We start from the raw sequence: 22702 nt of genomic DNA, 5'->3' as shown, positions 1-22702 counted from the left end.
ACACCTCTGAAGCCAAGAGCAGAAGATATTAAAGAAAAATATGTAAGAATAAAAGTAAAGGACTTTTTCACAGAATTATGTATTACAGCAGAGGAGATGTGCTCTTCAAATCAAGATTGTTTTCAAAATGTCACCAAGTCTTTTGTCATTGTATAAACTCTAGAAATGAGTCTCACTACAGTTCACCTGCCTGTCTCGCTGTGAAGTACAACAGCGCCCCCTGTGACTCAAAAAGGGAAATCTGCTTCTGCTACATAAAATGAGAAAGTCTTTCATCTGCCAAAACCCCCATCCTTTTTGAGGGAAATTTCTGTTTCCGTTTGTTCTAAAGTAAAGATTTGTTCCCCCTCCATGGACAGCAGCAAATTACAAAGAAGGATCATGTTGTGTTTGTTGGTTTTTCCAGGCTGCCACTGTTGCCATCTGCCTGGTTTACCACATGGAGAAAAAGAAAGAAAGAAAAAAACTCTTCTCTTCTCAGAAGATGTTTTGAAGTCTAATTACAACCTCACACTGACCCTAAAAATTCTCCCAAAACTGAGTCTTTAGTGATCAAAAAGGGCAGATCAGAGGACGATTGGGCTTTCTTGTCTCCCCAATGAACCTCCCAGTACTATGAAGTATTTGTACTAGAATCTGATTTAGGCTGAATGCGACATTGTAGTTTTGACATGGTTCAAGATGACATGAGGTTACCCAGGTTTCTGTTATACAACTAATTTACAAAGAATGCAAAGATAATTTATTTGATTGGTCCAGGAAATGCAACAAATTGAAATTAATATTATCATATTAATAGGTCAGTTTAGGTTACTCACACAGGGCAGCCATTTCTTTGGGAAGATCTGCTCCAAATCGGCCAAAAGGTGACTACTGGCCAGCAGGTCGAAGGGGGAGTGGCTCCGCATGGAGTTAAAGGTGAACGGGTACATGGCACGAGGGAAGCCCGTCATGTGACGCACTTGGTGCTCTCTGTTGGTTGCCATTGTGAAAAGTGCAGCTGGTGGTTCAGGTGACTTGTCTCTGACGCTCTGTTTCCTCTTCTTCCTTCTTGGTCAGAGGGCGATGGTGAGGTTGAAATAAACTGATGCCATTCAGCCCCTCTCAGCTACTTCTTCTCTGCTGACCGGCAATGAGATAGGTAGGGTACTGATGATGGAGAACAAGACCAGAATCCACGTGACCAAGGTCCAGCCAGGTTCAGACTGTAGCAAAGAAGAGAAGAGAAGGAGAAAGGGTTAAGTATTATAAACAAAGTCTGTTCTATACCTCAAGAAGTCACCTAAAACCTTCAGTTTGTTAAAAAAAAAAACCTGCAACCTTTACAACCAAAGATACCTGAAATATGAGTATCTAAGGAGGAAACTCCAAAAGTATGAAACAACAAGGATGAAGAACAAAAGAAGAGCATAAAAGAAAGAGTAAGCAGAGAGGGTACAGCAATTTTCTCCAGCTTTTTGTGTGTCAAGGAGAGCAATTTTTTTTTAGGCAACACCATATGATTTCAATCAGCAGAACTGTACTATAAAGGGTCTCTCTGTTCCTGCTGCCAGCCTGACTGCACCGGCTGCCCGACAACCACCAGCCATGACCTGGGTACAATTAACCCTTATAGACCAGCACACACTCATCATCTCACTGTGCCCCCAGCACAAACACTCACTTTCCTTTCTTTCTTTCAAGTCTTTCTTTCTTTCAAGTTTATTTGAAAAAGGACAGCGTGCAGTTACATTAAAAAGACGGCTGCACCAGATTTAGCATCATGCTAATTTCCATCTGTAGTCCTTGGTCCTTTCCTTCCTCTTTGCTGAAGGTTTTCAACAATTTCTCTCAACTTCTCTGTCACTCAGGAGTCATAATGTGACTAACGCAACTCTGTCAAAAAGTTAAATGAGGGCACCCCTCCCTTCATCTTCCTCCATGACTCCCATCCCCTTCAGTGATTTCATGAGTGGGTGGAGCTTAACTGTCTGTGGTGGAGCTGCAGTAAATAGAGCTCTGCCAAAGAATGTCTTGTTGTTTCGGGCCTGCTTCAGCATGGGAATCAAACACCCGGGGTGGGTGAGAGGCACAGTGTCTGAATAAGGAAGTTACTAATGTCCTACGTCGAACTAATCCTCCGAATCAGCACATACACATGCTGAGTAACAGCAGAGGATGTAGCAGCAATTTGTTGTGCACAAACTGATGTCATTTCCTTTTATTTACACATTTGTAAAGACTAGCACAAAAATACTGGTATAGTATACACACTCTGTAATGACATGCTTTATTAAAAAAACAATAGATGCTGCTATTTAAAAAATAAATAAAAAGACAGCTTGAACCAGACCTCACATCTCCAGAGCTTTGATGAAATGTGTTTGTTTAAAAAAGTGGACTAAATTCACAGGTTAGTCACAACATAATTTGGTATTTTTATGTTAGATAATTTAAGACACACATCTGTGCATATTAGGTCTCAATTCATTGGATAAATCCTAAGCTGTGAAATCCAAGAAACTCTGTGTAGACCTTTGTATAGATCCCAGGAAGGGTCTTGTTAACGTCACTTTTTAGTCTCACTAGTTCATGCCGAATCACATTCTAATTAATCACTTCAGAAGTTATTAGAGGTGTATAGAGCAGAGTGTATAGAGAAGAAAGAGGTGGGGCTGAGTCTTGAAAAGTGTGAAATGATGCATCGGTAAAGTGTTTGACTTCATGATAGACTTCTGTTATTTTGTTTAAAGTGACTAGAAATCAGCCATTTGAAGGCAACAGAATCAGTGAGTGCGTTGTAATCTGGACTGTTTAAAGAACGAGTCAAAAATAGGAGTCCTTTTAAGGTGGCACAAGTTAAAAGAAGTTAGAAGAACAGCCCATGACACATTTTAACCCCTATCTAACATTCAAAGTGTTCCCAGGAGCACAGTGGAATCAATGACTGATGAAACAGGAGAAATCTGTAACCACGAGGATTCCACCCAGAGTCCTAAGGCAAAAGAGCTTTGGTCACTGTCAACGCCAGTTCATGGTTTTACGCATTTGTGTCCGAATCCGTGACGGTGAAGAGGACGTGAATTTAGTCACTCACCCATCCATGTACAGCCAAAAAATGTGTGACTGTGCTCACTGTCTGCACTACAAGCTACTTGTGCTTGTGCCAGGAAAACAACTGGTGCTTCAAACAAATGTTTGGTTTTAGGAGAGAATGTATGAAGAGATTCTCCATCATTCGCACCTTTATAATTCACCATTAACAGGGTTGCAATTGAAGTAGAAACTACAGGACTTCGGAGCAGCTTTGATTAGTACATGGTTTCCACTGACAGAGCCAAAACACAGCGGGAAGTACTAAATTTTCCTGAAATCCTGTGCTATGTCCGCCCACTATGCTCGACACACTTGAGGAATATTCACTGACACGGTGCTATAGCTCAAACCAGGCAGCCGCTAGATCCTGTAAAAATTGCCCCGTGTTTTCTGTGTTCGACATGAGAGGCAGAGTGACCGACTGCAGACTAGCACAGCTGTACTGTAGTGTCAGCAGACATGGAAAGCCACTGTGGATCAGAGGCATATGGCATCCCATTCCGAAATCACCAAAGAGCAATTAAAAGACTCTGAGAGCGCAGACAAAATGCACTGGTCTGATGAGACAGCACAGAACTCTTTGGGTAGAACTCCAAACTATTTTACAACCTGGTCAAGACTGAACTGTTGAGTCTTTATTTCGCCCTTGCTATCTGAAGCACTCTGAGATGGCATTATGCTGGTTTTGATTGGACCAACATGAAAAAGTAAAGGTGACATAATGAGGGTTCTTCTCAGTGGTTTTATGGCACAATCTCAGTGTGATGAAGGCTTATGTTTGATGAACCCCAGGCACTGCTCATTAGCTGTCCGATGCCATCCCTACAGTCGAGCATGGTGGTGGAAGCATCATGAGGGTTCTTAAGGAGATGGAAACTGTTGACCTTTTAGCACAATACTGACTCAAATGACGCAGACAAGACAATGCTGGAGTCACTTTGAGATAAGTCTGAGTTTCCTTGAGTGGTCCAGACAAATTCCAGACTAAATCCTGAATGACAATACTCTGGTGCTTCATAACAAACTGATGGCATGTCATAAGATATGAATAATAAACCAATAATAAAACTGCCCAAATACAGGTGTGTAAAACTTGTGGAGATCAACTGGGCTAAAAACTGTAAGTGCTGCCAAAGAGGGCCTCTACGAAGTACTGAATTAGGCAGTTCTGAGGACTTTTGTAAGTGACAGATCTATTTTATTTCTTTGTATACATGTACATAATTTCTAAAAAGATATTTTAACTTTGTCATTATAAATGTAGATTGATGTGAGTGAAATGGAAATACAAAAAGTGAAGGGGTCTAAATACATAATAGGCAGACAATTATGTTTTCAAGAACATCAACACATTAAAGGTAAAAACTTTCCATCCTGGTCTTCAGTGCAGTCTGTTTGAATTGTATTGAACTGAAATGCATTACAGTCAGAGGAGTTTCTTAGCCGCATTGATATAAATGGGGTGGACATGAATTTTAGTTAATCTACAAACATCTGTGCTACTATTATTAGAGTAAAGTTCCTCTACAACCTTTCTTCCCAGACGCACATGCACAAACAGTACACATTACACATTCACACACAAAGTCAGCGCAGTCAGTGTTGTTTTTAAAGTCATATTTCCCATATTGACATATTTTCTGTAACTGCTTGGCTCCGCTGCGGTTTTTCTTCTCTGTCAGGCCCAGCGAGGGAGAGTCCCAGCAACTATTTTCACAAAGAACTTTTGTGTTTGGCGATTAAAGAATGTCAAACACAGGTTGGACAAAGTGTGTAGCGATTATAAAAAAGGATTACATACACGGAGTGGAATGGCTGCATTTTGAAAAACATATGCATACACATGCCTCTCTAAAAGCAGAGCACAGAAACATACAAGAGTAGACATGTAGGCCGCAGCGGTGAGCGTGCACAGATGTTCTGTGACTTTAATCATGTTCATGGGCAAGTAATCAGTGGAAAACACACAACGTTCACACGTCCTCAAGCACCACTGAAAGAGGCAATTGACCTTGAAGAATGAAATACAGGATGGAGGATCCTACCACAGATGCGGCGGGTTCGTCTTTAACCAATCAAATACAACGACCAAAATCGCTAGTATGAAAGCCAGATGTACAAAGGATTGGGACGAAGAAAAAATAAAGTGTCGAAAGCTGCAAAAAAAATATGGAAAATGTCAGAAGGAAACAAAAGAAAAGAAAGAGAGGAAGAACATATGAGGGAGTTTCAAGCATCTGGCAGACCATGTCTAAGAAGTGAACAGACTCCTATTAATTAGAGCCATATTGGAAACTGAATTAATAAGAGAGAGAACAGACTGTGGTAAAACAGCATGGGAGGAGGGAGAAAAAGTAGGCAGAGAGGTTGTCGAAAACGTACATAAAAATAAAGAAACAATTTTATTTCCACTAATAAACGATGAAATAATGTGTGCCCAGGCCAAGGAATGGTTTCTTTCTCTCTAATGAGCAACACTCCCGTCCCATCGAGCTCCCTCCAGGGGGAATACACCTTGGGTAGGGCAACAAAAGCAGTGCTGTGTCTCTGGGCCCCAGGCCTCAATGCTGCTTTTATGAGACCTGGCTGGGTCAGGTCAAACTGGGTCACCTGGTGCTGGTCCTGCTGACACACACACACGCACACACACGCACACACACACACACACACACACACCACGCACACACGCACACACGCACACGCACACACGCACACAACTGATGCTCCCCTTTTCCAGACTATGGGGATTAAAAACAGATTTGGTGCTAAAAGAATGGGGGTTTCCACCTTTTTTTCCAGCAAATCACTACATACAGTATTATCATTTGTTTTTACATAACTTTTCAGAGCTACTTCATTGTGTCCAATGCATTGTTGCAACTGTTTAACATCTTTCAGCCGTACACAGCTGAAATTCCAAACAACTTTGTGGATAACATGTTTTAGGTTCTTATTAGGAACTCTGTCTGGATCTAGTTAGCCAGAGTGTAAATGTGACTGAACTTTATGGTTTTTCCCAGCCCATGATCATAGTTATGAAACGGCATGCACAAGAGAGTCGTTACCTGAGCATATGCAGGTTTACTTTGAAAATGCCATTTGTATTTTTTGTGGAAACGACATACATCCAGACTAGCATTTTCAAGAGTCAGTGTCTCCAAATCTGTTGCAAGTTTGCCAGGACTACACTTGCACAACCCTTACATGAGTATACGAGAGAAATTCATGACTTGCCGGTTCACCTGGAATTTATGAGGGACAATTGTTCATGAAATGGGCCTGTGGCACCATTTGTGCTTTCTTTGGTAAACAGCATTTCGAAACTTAATGAACTCATAAAAATCTATGATCATGCGCAAAATGTAAAAAGACATTGGCTAACTTTCTCCTTTTTTGTCTTATTCTGTTCAACAAACAACACAATTGCATGTTACAGAAAACATCTGGTCAAGAGAAAGCATGCTAGTCTGCACCTGCAGTGTATTTCAAAACAGATGAGTTCATGATTTTGTTTCCTCATTTACATACGTTTCTTTTCTGTGGTCAAAGCAAAATGCATAAAATTGCGATTAAACTGTGATTCATAAATACTACTAGCTAATTAGGCCTTCTTACCTGTGATTTATGGTTGCAAAGTCATCAAACAAAATTCCCATACAGATTAAGGGTGAAGGTTGACTCCTGTATTTTTGATATAACATTGTGACCACAGAAAGGGTTAAAAGTGGCAGAAAGTTTTCTACACAACTGACTGCCAGCACAAGTCCGTCCATCTACTCAAAAACAGTGAGTCATCTAAGATTTATTCTCTCTGGAGCCGGTTTTTGATGAACCGTCTTGCCAGGTGATAAATAGCTGGTATACAGAATCCCCTAACACACAGAAAAAGATAAGTCACCTTAGTGTGGACATGGTCTGAGCTGGGCTTCCACCAATAACTCAAAAATATGTATCCAGACAACATTTCTTTGACTTTGACAGGTTGGCTGTGTAATTCATTGCACAGTAATTTCTCCTCCCTGTCACAGACACTTTTCTAGTTCACTTCTATGTAAGTATGTAGTGTTCACAGTGAAGAGCATACATAACATTACATTAGTCCCTGCAGTAAATGGCTTTGCTTGTTTCTTACATCCAGCAGTCTTTGGTATATTGAGATATTTTGGTCACATTTTCAGCAGTTTTTTTTTCTTTCCTGCAGATAACAAAAAATGTCTTGTTGGTGGAGATAATGCGTTGCAGGGAAATAGATGACCAGAGAATTACAGTTAATCCTCAGTTTTATAGTATAATGAGTCCACTTTAAGGGTTGAGAAATGAGTGGTAATAGAAAATCTTTGTGTCATTTGGAGACAGTTTGTGAAAGTTTAAATGTTCAGAAACTTGAGCTTTACCAATGTGCACAGTTGAAAAATATTTCTGATTGAAAACACTGACGCATCGTGCAAACATAACCTTAGATGGGCTTAAAGTAGGCCAGACTATAAATATGAACAAATAGATGGTCACAAAATTATATGCAGATTTGATTTATTGTGTCTGAACAGTTTTATCAGAAAAGTAAGAGAAATCTTTTAAAAAAACAAAACAGTCACTGTTTACATTTTCATAGTTCTGTTCCTGTGAAATCTAAAAGTCTGGTCATCAGCAGCCAATTATATTGCAGGGATAGCGCATAAAATAATCATACTGAAGCAGCACCACATACAAGTTAAATCCAAGCAGAACCAGTTCCAGGTTGACTGACTCTCGTGAGCATGGTGATTACACAAGTCTATTTCAGGTCGTAGTGTTCATCAGAAGGGAAAAACCACCTCAGACTTCCTGCCCTGGTCTTACTGTTGTATTAGTAGTACACATAATGCTTTGCAATAAAAATAAAAAGCTTCTTTCTCTCTGAATCCTTGCATGATTCAGGGTTTATCCACATTTTCCACGGTCATTAAAACAACCCTGTTGTTGGGAAAGGGAACGGGTTTATTTTTAAGTTCCCATCCAAACTTCTCTGTGTGAAAAGAGGTTTCTCTTTGAATAGGGTTGCATTGTTTTGTACAGCTTCTTCGTGTCCTCCCTCTCTAGAATGTGAACCACTGCACGCACCTTCATATGGTAAGAGAGAAGTTTGTTCAACTCTTTTTCACAGGGATGCTTTAGACTGTGTGAGGTCAACACTGTGTTTTCATGGCAAAGCTTCACAGACATTACACAATGGGGAAGTTTGAAATTGTCTGAGATTTGGGGAATTTAATCTTAAACATTCTTGATAACCTGTCCAGGGTGTCCCCTGCCTTCGCCCAAGTCAGCTGGGATAGGTTCCAGCACCCCCCGCGACCCTAGTGAGGATAAAGCGGTGTATAGAGAATGGATGATGGACATTCTTGATACATAAATGCATTGAATTGGGGAAAAAAAATAATGGTTTTAGAAGGTAGATGCTAACTTTTTCCATCAACAGTGAAACTGTGTCAGTCCGGGGTGGGACGTAGAGGTGACACAGAGCTCATGCTTGGAAGAACTCCAGCTACTACAAACTGGAACCAGACGCTATGAGCACTACGCTCCACATCAATGATGCTGTTATTGTCTTTGATCATGTGGTTGATTTGTCTCCAGTGCTGGCATATCTGATGGATTATAGTATTGTGTTTTGTGTTTTTTCATTATGTAAAGTGTGTTCACCCCGGTTAGAGTGTGAACACTTGCCCAAGACAAAAAGCCCTGTTTGTACAATGATAAACACACTTTGATCTTTTGGATGGAGAACAGGCAGCATGAACCCAAACGTCTGCTTCTTCACTCTGCACTTAATTTTCCGCACTTTTTCTCCTGCCAGTAAATAGAAAATAAAAAAAATGATTTTTTTGTTTCCTTCTTGCAACTCTTTAGTCCTCTTTGCATTGTTTGTTGTAAGTTCAATCCAGGGTGAATGTGCAGCCTGTAAATTAGGTGGTTGGTCAATGGCAAAGTGCAGCCGGATTTTGTTGATTTGCTAGTCTTGTGAGGTCGTTTTGTGGACATGAGCTGTACGATCTGTCATTCTTTAGTTTACTGAATTCTATTTCAGTCTGTATTTCATGCACTCAACTTCTTTTGATTGCTCAATAAGTTTTATTAAAAGGCTCTCTGTGTGACTGACTCAGAAACAAAAATGTGTATAGCTTTGTCGAACATGTGGTCCAGATGTATCTATGGAAACAAAGTGGTAAGAAAATATAGAGTACAAACTAAAGTTCTGAGTCTGAGTGGATGCGAAGGCTAAAAACTCCCTCCCTGAAACAGCCAAATTCAGGGAAAAACATGACTTTCAGCGAGGGACAATCAGCTGTAAACCATAAACCACAATCAACTCTGCATATTCTGAGAGAATGCAACCCGAGATGAGTTGTGCTGAAAAAATACCAAGTACAAAATTGCACATACTACACACAAACACCATTACAGAGGAGAAAAAACACGGCACCATCACCCACAAACAACATAATTAGATTTTCCAACAAATGACCGTACCATATTTTATGTCAAAACTGACATGTAAAAATGTCTTTTGAGGAATACAAATACTGCTTGCCGTAAACCATCTGAATTTGACAGCCATCTTTAATACCGCAAAATGTTTCTGGCTGACATGAACACATATTTTCATTTTATGCACACAATTATGTTGTTAGCTGAGTGAAGATGTACACACCAAATGTATGTATTAGGTCTAAAACAACATTTGATATCTAATTTCAAACATTATTTCACAGAAATATGTTTCAGAAGGCCACACATTCATCTTATTAAAATGATCGAGCGGTGAACAGAATCTGATCTTTTAGCTTTTAGAAGCATCTCAGAGGTTTGAGGAAGATGGTGTTGAAAATTAATTTGTTCACCGTGACTCAAACTGAAGACAAGAGCTCCACATTTTGGGAAATATGTTTTCTTGTTCTTTTCTATAATAGTCTAAATACTGAGCTAGAGCCATGGGTATTTACTACTTAAAATTAATAGTTGGATTTACTATTTTAGAAAACACAAAGGCTAAAGTTAGTATGCCCTTAATTACTGAGATTCAAATCTTCTATGTTTTTCCTTATGTTGGAAGTCCACCTTCTTTTTCTTTGTTCTGACAAAATGTCTGACTTTTTTTTTCTTATGTGATCTGCACAATGTGCTTTGGATCCTCTTAATGCTGGAATGTTTGTCTTCTGTCAAGCTTCAGGAGACTGGGAATCATCTAATCAGGCAGTGTTTTTGCTTTATTCACAGGCACTTCATAGGGCCATCTATAAATGCCATCTCCTGAACAACTTTTATATTCATGCAGCGCCATGTTATTTATCAAAGTTTCAGCTCTGTGCTTCACTGTCAGGACTATGCGTTTACTGTGGGAGTCCTGGTCAGGTTCATGCCAAACATGCTGCCATCCATCAGAGCTAAAAAAAAAAAGAAAAAAGAAAAAAAAGCGTATTTGTCTCATATGACTAAACAATGTGCTCCCAATATTCACCTGGCATCTTTTTATGTTCTTTAGCAAAGTTTTATCTTGCATTTGCTGGATTGTGCCACCGGAGTGCTGCACTGGGGTAATTTAAGGAGGACGACGGCTCTGATTAGTGGTATTATGGCTCATTCTATACTTCCTGATTGCGGCTGGAACTGTTTTTCGCTGGATTTTTAGTTGGTCTCCGATCCTCCAGTATCACTTTACATCTTTGTATAGTCACACAATTAAATTTCTGTTTCTTTTGCTATGCCAAAGCCATGACACAGACATGCAAATAGATAGATGCAAACTGAGAACGGTTCGGATGTTCACTGTCTATTTTATAAAATACGTTCATGCTCTTAGGCTAATCAGACATCGCAGCTGTACTCAGTTTCTTTTCAGTGATCTCAGGTTTACTAGCTTGTGTGTCAGAGATCACAAGTGCATTCATTTTTGTTGCATTCAGTTCCAACTTGTGGAGTGTATTTTCAATATAGTCTCTCTAAAGTTACACTCTATGCGTCAACTTATAAATAATGAAGTGATTGTGAGTTCAGACACTAGAATCATTTGACATTCAAGTGATATTGCCCAGGGGTGTACTCACTCTTGTTGCATGCTGTATTTAATAGCCCGACAGCCAGTGACTTATTAAAATATGATGTAGTGTCCATGATGAATTACAACAAATTCTTGTTCATTCTTTGTAAGAAAGTATCACTTGACTGTGTTGAAACTTAAAACTTTATTTTTGTGCACAAATTTAAACTATCCAATACTTGGAATAACAATGAATGGATTTTGTGTTGGCTGTGTTGATAGGGATTGTGTTGATGGTAGTTTCATACAGCACACAATGTTGTCATTATATGGAAGCTACCGTGTGGGCTGCTGAGGGTCTCCAGGTCGGAGTTGGGGTCGGCCCCTGTTGCCTCCAGGCTCAGCAGCTCAGCCACGGGTCAGGCCTTATGGAGGTGTTGGTAGGCAGCTTTTTCATTTAGGTATTAAGTCAAAAGTGACACGCACACACACATGGTCAGCCTGTTCCTTGCTGTTCCTCCAAAGAGAGGATTAGGAGAGAGTTTATAAGGGACTTGTAGCCTGCACTGAAGAGCAGCCCCAGGCCATGATTAAAAGCACGGAGATACGCTGAGACACATTCAGCCTCAAGTTTTGAAAAAGTACAGCGAAAGCAACAATGAATGTTAAAAGTGACTTCCAAATCTCTGAAGCCCAATTGGGCACGTCAAAACCGAACCGCAGCCAGTGGCATGGCTCTCACCAAAATCTCTCTAAATAACTCTGAGGACAATATGTAATTCTGCGGAACAAGAAAACATTTGTGTCCTCCGCGCTCAGAAAACAAGGAGCAAATGCTCGCTTCTTTGTTTGGAAGTTTCCATTATATGTTGTAACCAAGAGAGCAACCCCATACAAAATGAAACTCCGCTGACACGAACCAGCAAGAAGATGGAGATTTTTTTATTTCATTTTTTTTTCTACAGTGAGGAAATAAAGGGGAACGAAATCAGCGAGACAGAGGGAAAGAAAGGGAGAAAGGAGCCAGACATCCTTCTCAGCCTGAGGGCCTGTCATTCTTGAAAAGTGTAGAGAACAAAGATGAGATTGGCAATGCAGTTAAAGGAGTTGCATCCAACACACCCCCAAACACATGCACATGCAAGCGCGCACAAACTTTTAGAGCGGTTTCTCCTCTGCATGATGAACCAAAAGAAAAACAAAAGACTTAACCAGCAGAGATGCATCCTAAATGTTAGATTTGAAACGCCGGAAAGGTCTGACCTGGAATGAGAGTGACAGAGTCCACTCAAGAGTCAGCACTCTGCAGACATCCACTGACAGAGAAAATAAGCAAGCAATGAAAAGTGTGGAGAAGAGAAAGGAAAGGAAAAGAGGAGAAACTCTAATGCCACTGTTTACGGCCAGTTGTTTATACCCTACTTTTAGCCTCCTCCACTATTCCTTTGCACATGCTGACGAACATTCCTCGGGACATCAAGGAAAATTAATCTGGAGATAGATTTGTCAAGAGTTTGCAAGAATAGCTCCCTATAAATTGCAGTGCACAGCATGGAGTGGCATGGTGTGACCACTCGTCAGTGCAGTGTTAGTAGAGAGATGCAGAAAGCTCGGATCAGCTGGGAAGAAGCACTTGGTGTACACATAACATCTTAATCACAATCATCAATCAAGCATTGGGTTTATATAGTGCATGTCGCACAAAGGATGCTATTTGAAATGATTCAGATGGCATAAAAACAGCTTGTGTTTCAATACGAGAAGGTCACCAAGTTTATTCACACACACACATTATCTGTAACACACACACACATAATGCAAAGCAGCACCAGCAGCAATCAGACACGCAGCAGATTGTCTAGTGATATCCGGAGTAGCCAATTTCAATGTTTCCATCCAGCTTATGTAATTGTGTGGATGGGAACCTGTTTATATAACCTTCAGGGGGGATGAGTGACTGAGTGTGTACATACTCAGGTAGACTAGACCTACTCGGCCATTTGTGATGTTGATGGAGTGATCCATCAACTTTGACAGCCAGTCTGTTGGCCCAGAGCCTGCAGGCTATAGCAGCCACTTCGTCTGCCGCTGGAAAATGGTCTCAGATAGTTACAAAGCTCGTGTGTAGTGCTCTGGACGGGTGTATGGAACAGTAGAAAATATTATGTACAGCGTTGTATAAGAACTTGCTCTCATATTTATGTCATTCTTGAAAAATCTGGGGAATTTCAACATCCATTTTGACTGATTTCCTTTTCTTTCCCTGCGTCCAAGAACATAATAGTAATCAAACTCTTTCCACAACTGTGAATCAGAGTTTGTGAAGGCAGGAATAAACACAGAGATGTGTATTCATCAATGGGGCAAACAAATGAGGACACACATCTCCACAAGTATTCATCTTCTCACACGGAGCGGCTCCAGAGCACATGCAAGTGCTGATCAACTTTCATTCCCTTGCCTTAGCTGGTTTCTGTTGTTCTTTCTCCCTGTCTCGCTCTCAGAAATCTCTGTTCTCAATTAAAGCTGTCCTCAGGAAACTCTATCTCTGCGCTCATGCTGTCTCAGATACACACACAGATACACACACACACTCAGAGAAAGAGAGAGACAAGAGAAACACGAACACATCTCACTCATGCTCTGACATGTCCTCTGTCTTCTTTTCTCGCAATCCGCCAACAGAGTGAAGTTATGAGGAAAACAAGATTCAAAAAGCAGACTTACCAGGCCTGGGACTTCAACACCACAGAGTGCTGGTCGGTGAGTTTGGGTAAGTGGAGAAGTGAGCAGAAAAGGAGAGTAGTAGTGGAGTTTGTCAGTCAGAAGTCCCTCTCAGAGCAACGATAGAGCTCAGCCTGTTGCATTCCGCCTACCTCTCCTTTTCCCGACTCTCTCTCTCACTAACATACACCCTCTCTCTCTCTCTCTCTCTTCCCCTCTATCTCTCCCTCCTGAAATCATTGTGTACTTTGATTCACAAACCCTGCCTTTGTCACGTGATCCAACACTTCAAATATACAGCACATTTTTTACCAGCCACAGAATGCCCGAAGGCAGGGAAAACAGGGTCCAGAAGGCTTAGGTTTCAACTTGCTGCCCACCCCTCCGCCGCCCTCCCCTCCTTCTTTGTCTCACAGCCTCTCTCTCTCTTTACCTTCACTCCATCTACAGTGTGCTGTCAGTCAACACTCTTTTGTTAGATTTCGAGTGTGGGACTGTTTGTTTTCGATTTCTAAATTTGTTCCTCCTCTGCTCACCGTCCAAAGATAGGCCTATACACACACACACACACACACAGACACAGACACACACACGCACACGCACACGCACACGCACACACACACACACACACACACACACACACACACACACACACACACACAACACACAAACCACCACACACCCCCCCCCCCCCCCCCCCCCCCCACACACACACACACACACACACACACACACACACACACACACACACACACACACAGAGGAGAGCAGCATGTACACTAATGAAACAGTGATTAACTCACAGACATACACAAACACACATGCTGCACACCTTTGGGATATCAGTATCAGTGCTTGGCTTTCACTCCATGTTTACAGTGCCTTGACTTTGGGAGTGTTTCCAGCCGATGTGGGAGTCCAGGGGCCTCGGGCCAATCTAGGGCCATTCAGTGTGTTATTGTGACTAAAGATCCCTGCTGGGAAAGAAATACACTCTCACACATCAGTGTCCTTATGACTGAAAATGATGGAAAGAATAACTTAAAAGTCGAAATTGTAACATTCAGGGTCAATTTTCTGTTTTTTATTTAACATTTGCATTAAAACTACTGTATTAAACAAATATTGCAGATGTACAGACAAGTGTACAAATTAAACTTGACTGCACTAATGTAAATTGCAACTACTATGTATGTATGTATGTATGTATGTATGTATTATGTACAGTCACACAAAGCCTGGTATATATATCAGTTGACTTCATTAAATCTCCAAAATGCAAATGATGATGAGCTGTTTTCCATCTTGCCTCGCTTGAGAAGTACAAAGGCCATTCTCCTCGCAGTTTCCGCACCTTTAATCAGTTCAAGTGGACTCTTTTCCTCCTACAGGATTTTCCTAAGCAAATCAAACCCGGCGGTTTTCTGGTAAGGAAGCATTTAATGGAGATACATTTGATCCGTGATGAGATCAAACCTGGCTAGTCAGCCCTTGAGGGGCAGAGCTAACTGCCTCTTCATGTCAGAGATAAAACTGCTGCTACTGTCTGACTGACTGTCCTCAGCGGAGAGTTCAGTCCACTGCAGGCCGAACCACAACAGCAGCAGTCAATGGTAGCACAGGTGTCTTCCAATACAAACACTTGATACAAACTGTGTCTCTACTCTCAGCTTGACTGGCCAGTTTTTATTAACCATGTACACTTGTGTAAATTATTTTTTAGGGCTGAAGAAAATTTAAACCTGTCACTGCTTTTGAATATGTCTAACCCTAACCCATACAAAACAGCAAATAACTGTCAAAGTAAATATTGTTAACTAAATATAGTTAGACCTTCAATCAAAAAAAAGCTTAAAACTATCATATTCATACATTTCAATATTGTTTCATTTTTACCTTTGAAAGGACTACAGCATGTACATGCCAGTAAGATACAATTATTACTTCTTGATACAACATGTACTTAAAGACTGACAACACAGTGAAAATGATATTCTGCAAGCAGTTCGACCTGCAAAATTAGGTGTTAAATGCAGATTCTCCTGTAGCTTGATTGTTTTTTTTCCTTCATATGCATGCAGAAACCAAAGATCTAAACCATTGGATGAGGAATTAATAAATGATTAAGTGAAGACTGCATGTGTTCTAAAAGTAGAATAAAGAAATAGCTGGAATGGCTTTCGTGGAACTGCTACATTGCACCTCATTTTGAACTTTTTGGAAAGAGAATGGAGGTCATCCATATGTTACTGAGTGATTATTGCAGCGGGGACCATCTGATCCCAGGTTCACTGCTGGAGCTTTCTGGGTTACTGCCACACTTCTCAGCAACAGTGTCAGCGAGGAAGGTGAAAGGTTAGTGCTGTTTGTGTTTCTGTGTCAGTGAAATGCGCAAAGAGGAGGGGAGTGTAGGACGTCTGACTGAGTGTGAAAGAAGCGTTTGTGTATTCCTGAATGTAGATGTAAAAGATGGTAAGCATCCATTCTTGCACATGCATCCATGTGTTGAAACGCAAAGACATTTTCATTCTCTTCCATTTTTGTTCTTGTTTAGTGTAGATGACCGTCACTGAGAAGATCTGGAACGTGAGAAGGGTTCTAATGAGGCCCACAGGTAGGTTGTTTGGGAGGTTGGGCCTCTGATGAAGATGCATAGCAAAGAAGAAAGAACAAAGAAATGAAGCAAAACTGAAGAGGGGGAAAAAAAAAGAGGGGAACTTATAACTTTCTGCAGAGCTCGAAATGGGGCCCTTTTGGCAGCCGGCAGTGGAGAAACCGCAGAAATGGTGCGACTCTGGAGTCGAGGGGTGGAGGAAGCAGGAGGGGGCGAGGCAAAGGACAAGGAAGCAGAAGAGTGCGGCGAGAGGCGGAGGGAGAAGAAAAGAAAAGGGGTAAGGAGGAGGGTGCAGACGGCAGGTTTTAATCAGCAACAGGCTGTTGGTAATGAGATCACTATCCCACTGCTCTCAGATTGATGTCATGTGAAGCTCTGTGGTGCACGTAGAAGCATGCAGAGGATGACAGGCATGCATGACAAGCTCGCTCTGGGCGCACAAACATACAAGCATGTATGCAGAAAGACGGCAAAAAAGCTACGGCGGCCAAATGCCCACAAACCAATAAACACTGGCACTGGGACTCACACTGCAAATATGCATGCGCATGACACAAAGAACCTTTAATACACAACAACTCTGCTGTTAATTTTCTTCAAGCAAGAAAAAGAGCTGACACAAATATAATCACACCCACACATACACTATAAACACATTTCGGGTCCCAGTGCTCCTTTATGTCTTTTCTGTCTCTCATACTGCTAAACATGCCTACACACAAAGAACATACTGTACCAGTGGTAAGGGTTGGCTAGACTTGCAGGCAAAAAAAAAGAAAAAGAAAAAGAAAAAAAGAGGGAGCAAAGGAGGAGAGAAAACAAGGAGTCAGGAGGGGAAGAAAAGGAGGGAAGGAGTGACACTCTGGGTAGCAGTTGTCAATTTGGGTTATAAAGTTTAGCTTAAGTAATGAAGGCGCCTTTTCATTCGACGCCATACGTTTACGCAAAGATACAAAAATTAACTATACCGCACCCAGAGGGGGGAAAAAAAACATTTTAAATTGCCAAAGGAAATCTGCATATTTGGTGTTGTTTTGCAAGGCTTAGTGTTTGTGGCTGAGCTGAGGGAGAAAGAAAAAGCAGGTTGGGGGCTTCCATGTGCATCCAATGAACAGCAAATAGTTTTTCCTATGTAAATGTTCCCCAAAATTCAACCATGATGTCACCATGAACCTGTCATGAACCCGGCTCTGTCAGCCACCATTACCGTCTCATTCCCTCTCTGCTCCCCACTTTATCGCACCGCCTCTCCATCTCTTTCCTCTCCGTCCCCATTGCGCTCTCGGACTTTCACTCTTTACCTTTTCGCCATACAATTTTGTCTGGCTGCATTTTTCTTTTCAACACGAACTGCATGTGTTTGCACCCCCTCCTCTCCTCCACCGGTGCCCCCCACCACCACCAAACACACAAACTGCTCACAGCCATTGGAAAGTCTCTGCTATAACAAGGACAGTTTTAATCAGAACAAGCTGGCATATTTTGGCCAAGAACCCGCACTTATGGTAATTCAATCAGAAAGCAAGGGGAAAGAGCGAGGGGGGGGGGGGGGGGGGGGGGGGGGGGAACAGTGAGAAAGGGGCACACGGAGGGTAGTAGAGTGTGAGACGGGGAAATAAGAAAAACAGAGGGAGGAAAAAGGAGACAGTGGGCGGATGGGAGGGTGAGGTAGGGGTTGAGTGGTTTGAAGGAGTTTGATCCACATGTGGAAGTGATTGTCTAATTACAGCAGATATGTATAAGTGTTACTGCCTGCAGGACAGATGGTGATTGGAGGCCGCAGCGCCATGAAAATGAGACGATTGGACGAGGGAAATTAAGATGGGTAATTGGAGGAGGAGGAGGAGGAGAACAACACTGGGAGAAGTGTCATGGTGATTCCTGCATCTTCTCCTTTGTTTTCAACCCCAGACACAAGCTTTTCTCCAAATCGGGTGCTGCCATTATAATGACTCCTTCAGGGGTGCTGAAGGCAAAAAGTTCCAGCTTGATCCTCATCCTGAATATATGTATGCATGCGTGAAACTATTCGGACTGTTTGTTTGCTGGAAGCTTCACAAAGCCTCCACTGATCGCCTGTTGACAAGCTGTAGTGAGATTTTATAAATAGGATTTGTATTGTCAGTTGGATTTATGGTGGACCTATGTTTCTGTTTTCCACTGTTTACATTCTCTGTGCTACAGCAAGCAAACCAACCACTGGCTGTTAATTTACATTTGCCATACAGGCATGATAGTGGTGTCAGATTTCTCATCGCTCTGCAAGAAAGTAACTCAGGCCTAAACTGAGGCAAGTTCAGTGATACTCGAAGTTTCCTTAACAAGCTGTGATATTTCCTCAATAAATGATGGACAACCAGCAAACAGAGAGATGTGATTCATAGTAACGGATTCATGTGTTAACCCTGTGAACCCCAAAATGGGTTATTGAAAGGCATGTTCTCTATAAATAGAATTGCCAAAATGACACCATTTATCAGAGCCACAAACTATAAAAAAACCCAAAATAAATCTACGGATTATCACCTTTCTAAAGGTTCTTGAGCTAATCATCTCAGACTTTCTATTCTGGAAATTCCCCAAATTTAAGCGTAAATTTCTCATCAAAATGACTTTATTCTACATGTCTCATTTAAAAATTTGCAAAAACCAGAGCTTTTGTGCAAACCAGATTCTGTAAAAATCTAAAAATTCTGCATATTCTTACCATAACTGAAAAGCTACGTCCAACTCAGCTGTGACAAACGGTCATGTGACAAAAAGTCTGCGACTTTTACTTTTGAACTGCAGACTGTTTTTAGACAAAGCAAATAGAAGATAGAGAGAGAGAGAGAGAGATTGAGATCATCATAAAACATATTTGATCAATAAAAGAAATTCAGCAAGGCTCAGAAAGTATATACGGGTTGTTAGAAAATACATTGTGAAATAATTTTCTGAAGCTACTGTTCAGTTGAAATGTTTAGAGTGGTTGTAAAAACATAAGTCACAAAATATCTATAGTGTGTAGAGCCACCAATTTTGTTCCAGTATTGGTAACACTTGTCACAATTGTTGTTTGGGTTGGTTCCATTAAAAAAAAAATTGTAAAAGTTATATTTAAATAAGTTAAACTTTTACTTTTTCTATTTCTATCATTTTAATGTAACTGTTCTACTGCACAAAAGTCATGTTCGAGTTCTCTCTGATTCCAGTCATGCTGTTTCTGTAAAACAGAACTTTATTTTGCAGTGAAAAATGAGTCCACAGTGAACAAAAAACACATAAAAACTGTGTTCTTTTGAAAAATTTCTGTGATAAATCTAACTGATTATCATTTACACCTTAAAATCACTTTATTTCCTCTAATACATATTATAGTACGCATTAATCTGGTGATCTGATGAGGTTAAATGCAACATGGTGACAGTGCCATTAAAACTAAAAGCCATCAAAAGTCACTACAGTTTTTGACAATATTAAAGTTGTTATTAGTTTCTGGATTGATTTATCAAAACTGGGCCAAAGATGACCCAAAAACAGAAACTTTTCAACCCAAAGCTCATCATTGATCACTTTTCATTGAGTGTGCGAAAACAAAAGCAAACATACTGAAGGGTTTGGAAACAGAGGGGATGGAGCCATCCCCCTCAGGATAATCTGGCACCTCTTCACAAGAAGGCGCCTGTCAACAGATCGCAGCAGATCCTGCCTGCCAACTGCAATGTCTGTCTGCCTGCCTGTCAGAGAATGTAAATGCCCTCTGGAGGGTAAACGGGGACAAATATCAGACATAGGCTCTTCTTGAACTTTGCTGTCTTTGTACTGTTTATCAGGAGATTAATATGGATTCTGGATGCTACTTAGTGTGTCCTAATGACCTCCAGGCCTTAGTGAAGCCAACAGCAATCAACAGTTTCCAAAGCATTGTAGCTGTTTATCGATATGTTTGCTCTCCCTGTTTTATTGTGAGCAGCTGTTCTCCATGTTCCCCTCAAATTTCCCCTCGGGCGATGCTACATGTTAAATCAAATCATTATTGTGCACTCCCTCATCTACAGACTAAACTTAACCTTGTCTGCTATTTAATTACTGATTTGGAAGTGCCAGCGTCTTCATTTTTTCCTACTCTACACACCAACTGTGCTGCCCCTGATCTCACATCCACTGCTGTCTAATATTTAATTATTGTACCTTTAAAATTGGAAGCAGTGCATTTGTGCTGAGGCTGAGGTTGATCCTTCAGATTGGGTAAAAAAGGGAAAAAAAAGTGTTGCTCTCTTCTCTGATGATAAAACACAGAATAGGTTTTTAATTGTGTGTGTTTTCATTGCTGACCCTTCGTCTTCATTCCATTCTGCAGTGCATCTCTGATTTAACATGCCTGAATGACAATAAAGTAATCTGAATTTGAATACGGCAACATTTTTTTCAATTCTGACCTTTTTTCTTTTGTTTTACTGCTAGACAAAATGCAATAAAAACACAGAAGAATTTCCCCAGGGTGTGAATTCACCTGACATTCCATGAGTGGAAACTTCAAAGATGAATTATTACACTCCTATTAAAATAGAATTGAATGTATATCTTTATATTTACTGTCCACCATGTTGTTAGTATTTTGTCGTTTAAACTTGCCTCTTTCTGCAGGAGGAACGCGTCTCCATCCCTGATTGTTTTCCTCACCATGGTAACCATCATAATGGAAAGAGAAGAAGCACCTCCTCAGCCATAACATTAGAGTCAGTGTTCCTGCTGGCGGTGCTGTTTCACCGTGTCAGCTGGCGAGGGACTGTAAAAGAAGGCAGAACACCACTGTCTGAAGGCATGAACAGTGTTATTGCTGTCCTATTTTGTTAATTCATGTTTATTTTTACTGATCCTGCACCATTTGAGTCTGCTATGTGGGGTAATATATCTTAGTCTGCCTGGTTTTGTCCTATTCTGGAGGAGTGAGGAAAAAATGTGTGTTGCATAGCAGGCATTGTTTACTACTAATATACTGATTTAAATGAACACGAAGACTCAAACGGACAGAGGTTCGCTGTTTTGCATTTGCAGCTGTTGCTATGACTATTCACACAAGAGGGAGGCTTAATTTATTCAGGGCGCCTCATTGAGATCAAGATCTTTCCTGCAAGACAACAAATTAGATTTGCACAAGAATGCAATAATTAAAATCACTCCGTACAAACGACCATGACACACACAACCACGCTAATTAACAGATTCACAAATATTGTTAGAAATATGATCTAGTGGAGCTTTAAGGTCTCCCAGAGGACTGAATGTCTCCAAAGTCAAACAGTACCAGAATCTATGCAAAAAAAAAAAAAGAACCAGTGTCACATTCTGACTTAAAATATGACAAAAATATGACACTTGAAGAAACTGTAAATGCAACTGTCAATTCTGAGTATGTCACTGAGGAATCAGTGAGTGATGGATGACGGCCTCGGGCACAGCTGTACTCGTTCTCCCAGGTGTCACCTGCAGCAGTAAAAACACAACCAAAAAATCCTGTAAATGCAGTCATTCGCTGTGTGTTTTGACAGCCCTCTGACACCGGGCCTCGGCACAGTGTGTGCAAACACCACAAAGAGAGTCTCGAGGCTTGAGTGCTCATTTTTTATGACCCTCCCTATAACTCTAATTAGAGCACCAATGCTAATGTGCTGAGTGCCAGATTTAGTCCTTCCTGCATCTCAGCTGAAACACACTCAGACATCCACGCCTTCAGAGTGTTCAGTGTGGGGACAGCTGAGGATTGAAAGCCCAGGGACCTTTAAAAACTTGGAGAAATAGCCAACATAAACTGAAAATAAATGCTTGATGCATACATTACATACCCTGGCGAACACTGCCACCTTGAGGGGGACAAACAGTGCCAGAAAAGGCCGTGCTTTAGGACCACGGGGGAGCTGGGAGAAGCAGAGGTTGTTTTCTGGTTTTCTTTAAATGACTGAAATGGCTGATAGGCAGTGAGATGACCCCACACCAAACAGGTGAACTGCATTCCTGCCAAACATGCCAGGTAAAAAAAATAAATAAAGGAGTTGTTTTTGGGTTTTTTTGTACATACAGACACAAACAGCTTTCTCTACTCTTGTGGATTTTCACTGTATGCACCAATACAGGAATATCCCCTGACCTCTTCATGGTCAGATGACCTGATTCTCTGATGGGTACAATGTCAGTGACAGCTGGCACATCTGTCTGATCCAGGACTAGTTAGCTGCACGGTTTATTTAAACCACGTGGTGGCGCTGTTTAATTAAATATTACCGATACTGCAG

This window comes from Acanthochromis polyacanthus, chromosome 5 (genome assembly GCF_021347895.1).
Source record: "Acanthochromis polyacanthus isolate Apoly-LR-REF ecotype Palm Island chromosome 5, KAUST_Apoly_ChrSc, whole genome shotgun sequence".
Classification (NCBI taxonomy): Eukaryota; Metazoa; Chordata; class Actinopteri; family Pomacentridae; genus Acanthochromis; species Acanthochromis polyacanthus.
This window is presented reverse-complemented; position numbering follows the sequence as displayed.